The following is a 5563-nucleotide window of genomic DNA, read 5'->3' as shown; positions in this document are numbered from 1 at the left end:
GTGTAGCACAGTCAGGTGTGTGTGTATGTTTTTTTTTTTTTTTTTTTTTGGGGGGTCAAAGGTTAGGGGTGATGTTTGATTTATGAAGTGATGATTTGAAAATATTACAGAAGTCTGTATCATTGCACTAAATGGATAGATGTTCAAATTACTGGATTCTAACTGGTAGTCTCAATGCACTTTGCAGTCTGCTAAAGATTTAATCACGTATATTTTCAATTACTGTCTAGTTGCATCCTGTTGGCTCATGGGAATGGAAAAAAAAAAAAAAAAAACAAGACTCAATCCCCCTGTTATGTATAACAATTTCTCCAAACATCTAAGTTTCATGTGGCAATTTCCCTAACTATTTTTTAAAATAGATGGATAGATATAGATAGATAGATAGATAGATAGATAGATAGATAGATAGATAGATAGATAGATAGATAGATAGATAGATAGATAGATAGATAGATAGATAGATAGATAGATAGATAGATAGATAGATAGATAGATAGATAGATAGATAGATAGATAGATAGATAGATAGATTGCTTAAACACCTTAAATGATGAAATGGATCGAATGTTAGCAGGTAAATTATTCCAATCTTGGACCCTTAAACATAAAAGCTCTTTTACAAACAGATTTTATAAAAATAAGAAAGAAAAAAAAAAAAAAAAAAAAGAAATCCGAACAGAATGTCTCACTTGATAATTTAAGGAAAAAAATACAAAATATTGTTGTAAATAATAAGGATACTTAAAATGAATCCATTTAAATTGAAGCCAGTGAATATGTCGTCTTGTGTGCAAAGATGGCCACTGCAGTAGATCAAGCCCGTAGCCAGCCTGGTGAAAGGGGTGGTTCTTTTTCTCAAAATGTGGACTTTTTTGCAGTTATTCACCTCATTTTCTATTTAATTATGATGTTTAAATACTGCAATAAGTGGCATTTTAAGCTCTATTTTTAGTTGGATTAGCTTGTATCCTCCATTTTTAATGTCCCTATAAATGTAAATATTTCCTAAAGATTTATAATAAACAAATATAAAGAAGAGCTTCACGATTTTCCTCTAGCCTCTCTTGAAAATTCATCTAAAAACAACAGCTTAATTGGTAAAAACAGCAAAAGTCAGTCCAAGGCACTTGAAAAATGTGGAAAAAAAAATAATAAAAAGGACTCACTGGCATGGCTATTTCTTAAAACTGTACCTACACATTTTGATAACACTTACTTCATCAGGGTAACCTGATGTAGCAGCAGTTTTAAGGAACAGCCATGTCAATAAAGGCTTTTTATTATTTATTCCACATTTTTTGAGTGCCTTGGACTGATTTGGATGTTTATTCGGATGAATCTCTTACATAAAGAGCACCGACACATTATTTAAGCTACCCCTGAAAACTTTTTGTTTGATTTTGGATTCACACACGCCTAATTAGTATTAAAATTAACTTTAATAGGCGGCCTTTTGGTGCTTCAGACCTTTTCACTGTTTTTTTTTTTCTCTCACAAGAATAAGGTTCACGTTTTAAAATAAAAGTTAGGCTACTTGTAAAATGTTTTTTTTTTTAACAACAGTCGGTCAATAGTGAATGTTGACTTCACTTATGTCATATTGTGCATTTTCTTAAAACCTTCGATGGATTATTTCCACAATTTATGATGACATAGCAGTCAAAATAGGTCAAATGAGAATATAGTGGCAAAAATTCTGGACCAATGGCAAATTCTGGACCTTTGTCAGTTCTTTGGAACCACCCCAGAACCCCCTGGCTACGGGCCTGTAGATCATACATTATACAATGATTTGTGTAAAAAAAAAAACAGAACAAATCTGCAAAGTCTATTTTATGCTGTATTATGAGGAGCAAAATCTAATTTGAATGTTTTTTTTTTCTTCAAATAAACTGCCAAATTCTAAAAGACATATATACATATATATACATATATACATACATATTTATATAAAACATATTTATATAAAACAAATCAGTCCAGATAATTTCACATTTATAGTAAAATTGTGTTGTGCAGATCAGTCAATCATATAGTCTATTTAGAATCACCAAAGGGCAAAAATAGCATGTTTCCAAACTTAAAAGCAGCTGAAATCCTGAAATCCTCACATGAACATCAAGAAGATCACAGTCTGTGTGTAGTAAAATGACACACTGTGCACATCTGTGTTTACACAACAAATATGAACAACACCAAACCTGAAAATGCATACATTTAAATCCAAACCTAAACATTGTTTGTCTTGCTTGAGGTGTTACTACTACATTATCATCTAAAAATCAACAAGTTTGTGTTGTTTCTAAAAGACTTCTTAAGTTGAAGCCCCATATCTTGTGTGACCAAATAAATCAATCCAATGAAATTCTGTTTGTCTGGAAGTTCTTGAATCATAATCCCTTACTGAAATGGCATTAAGCTCAGACTACGTGTGGAGCACCGAGTGCAATCTGAAAATCCCACCTGTCAACACTTCACGTCTTTGACTTTTTTTTTCTTTTTTTTTTAAGAAAATCACAGTTCATGTCATGGGTTTGTACTGCCGAGAAACGGACTGAAACATTTCATATGCAAACAATATTAGTTAGAAATATACCACAAATGTCATCAGGTCACTTTGTGTGTGGCTCTAACACAGCATGTGGAAATAGAGGTGACAGAGTAAAGTCCCCTATGAAACTCAACCCAGCCATCTGCAGGATATCCCCCGATTCCTAGTGAATTCCAGTGCAAACCAAATCGTGTTAAGATTATACATGACAGACGAACCCCTCTTACATTAGGAAAACAGATTAAGCCTATCAATGACCCAGGCTTGCCAGGTTTTATAAAGCCAAAAACTGTAGAGATAACCCAGACTAATTTGAAGTAGAATTACAGTTGTGATTTGTTCTAATTTGTTCCTCCTTTTTAACCTCAGGTGAGTTTCAAAACTCAGGCTGTTTTACAAGTGCTAAACGTATGTAGATATTTGTAGTTGTTTTTTTTTTATGAGGCAATGTAATGCTAAGTGAAAATTCTGCATATAGCAGCATTTTTTTTTCTCAAAGTTTGCTGTATATAAAAAAAGCTTTTACAATAAAAATTGTAATATATATATATATATATATATATATATATATATATATATATATATATATATATATATATATATATATATATATATATATATATATATAAAAAAAAATCAGTAGAACAAACTTTGGAAAACACATCTAACAGGAAATCACTACTGCATAATGCTCTTCTTATAATGCAAAATATTAATATCCTTTATATTGTATAAATATTTATAAATAAAATCCTTGTAATATTGGTACTGTAGTCACTGCTACTATTAGGGTGTGTTTTGTTTTGGGTGAGGCATAAGCGCCAAAGCCCTTCCGATCAAAGTGCAAAAACAAAGAATAGTAACTACCATCATGTTGACATATAATATTTTCAACTACTGCCTATCCTGCTTGACCTTCATAAGCCTCTATGAAACATGGCCCACTGGCTTTCACCTGCGCATATTCATCAAATTTTGGTATAAACATTCAGCCACTTTTCCGACCCAACATCAACTTCCCGACTTCTGTAACAGTCTCTGTGTGTGTGTGTGTGTGTGTGTGTGTGTGTGTGTGTGTGTGTGTGTGTGTGTGTGTACTGTATTTTTAACCAAAAATAAAAATAAAGTGCTAGTAGGTTCCTTATTTTTTTATTATTATTTTGTTGAAGTAAAAAAAATAATATTTAAAAAAATACTAAAGTCTAATTCACACCTTGCACTGCAAAACAGCTTATCTATCAGCGGAAAACGCAAGACTGAGGTCCTAATTTAAATAAAGTTGTTTTTAAAATGTACAAACACTGGTTTGGGGTAAACAGCTTTCCAGGACAAGTGACATGGAGCTTAATAAGCCGATTGCGCCATCTTTTGGTAACACGGCATGTGTAGACGAAGTAAAATCATTCAAGTCATAGACAACATGCCCATCTTAAAATCTGGTTTGTGATAGAGAGAAATTGTGATAGTAGAGCGCTTTTTTTGCCAAGCAGAGGTAAACAATGAGGGGAATTTTACAGCAATGTCGACCACGATTTTTTTAACAGCAGTAATTTAATTTTGGATGCCTTAAACATTCAAAAAGATAGAGGCACACAATCATATAGGCCTATCAAGCCTACTGCAAACAGTTGTGTCAAGGTATCAAAAAAATGGCAGGATAACACGAATAACGGATGTGTCCGTTTATTCAAATACAAAAAAAAAAAAAAAACTTTAGAGTAAAAGAACTTACTTTATTAGACATTGCTTAGACTTATTAGTAATTCTGTGCTCTTATCTTGAATTTGAAAAGGGGGCTTCCATGACCCTTTAATAGTGTCAGTTCACACTGTGCAATGCTATTCAGTTGTAAAATTTCCTGAAAGTTTTCCTGAAATTTATTGAAAGGCAAACCGGATCTAAAAATACGCGTTACCGATAACGTTACCGGGAAAGTGAAGAGTCATTGTGAAAAGGGTCTAGGCAAGACATTATATAGGCCTAACTTTGTTTGCAATAAAAATGAAGAGACTTTATTTCACTTATTCTATAGTTGCACTCAAATTAAACATCTTTAGAATAACATTATTATTTATTTATTGTCCTTATTTAAACATGATTTAAATTTGTCTATAAAAGATATGTAATGATCATGCTCTTGATCTTATTGTAATTTTTTTGTGTTACACTGTACATTTTTATACACAAAAATAAGTTAAAATAAATAATCCCTATATAGTACTTTCCTTGTTGAAATTTCGTACAATATTGAATCTCTTAAGCGTATTAATAATAATAAGAATAATAAGTTTATTAAAGCTTATGATAATCTTTTATTTCTTGATGATTGAGGCTTTGTAATTTTTTCCCCACTCTCTCTCTCTTCTTTCTTATTTTTTGTTATTGTATTTTTTCTTCAATGCAGCGATGTTAGATTTAATTCAAAAACATAATTTTGGGATATTTTAATTATGATATTTTGAAGTTTTTGTTATTAACCTATTTATTTTGTTAATTAAGTTTCATAACATAAGTGTAAATTTTCCAAAAAAATAAAAATAAAACTGTCTTACTTAGTTTTATAAGGAACTGAAAAATTACTGTTGTACTATTCAGCATAGTGCTAATAGAAAGGCCGTTAAAACTGTCCATCTGTGCTGTAGTTTCAAAATTTATAAACAAAATAGTTTAAAGCAAAGTCATTATATAACAATGGTTGTTCTAGCCAATCAAAAATATTGCTTAAGAAGGCTAATAATATTGAGCTCAATTTTTTTTTTTTTTTTTTTTTTTAATAACAACTGATTTTATTCTAGCCAAAATAAGGCTTTCTCCCGAAAAAGAAAAATACTATAGAAATACTGTGGAATATCCCTGTGGAACAACATTGGAATGAAGTATAAATGTTATGAAGTATAAATGTTATAACATTTATACTTCATTCCAATGTTGTTTAGATGACATTGTGCACAATCTAGTGTTGGATAAGTTACTTAAAAAATTATTTATAGCCTGTAAATTAATCTAAAT

Source organism: Danio rerio, chromosome 24 (genome assembly GCF_049306965.1).
Source record: "Danio rerio strain Tuebingen ecotype United States chromosome 24, GRCz12tu, whole genome shotgun sequence".
Classification (NCBI taxonomy): Eukaryota; Metazoa; Chordata; class Actinopteri; order Cypriniformes; family Danionidae; genus Danio; species Danio rerio.
This window is presented reverse-complemented; position numbering follows the sequence as displayed.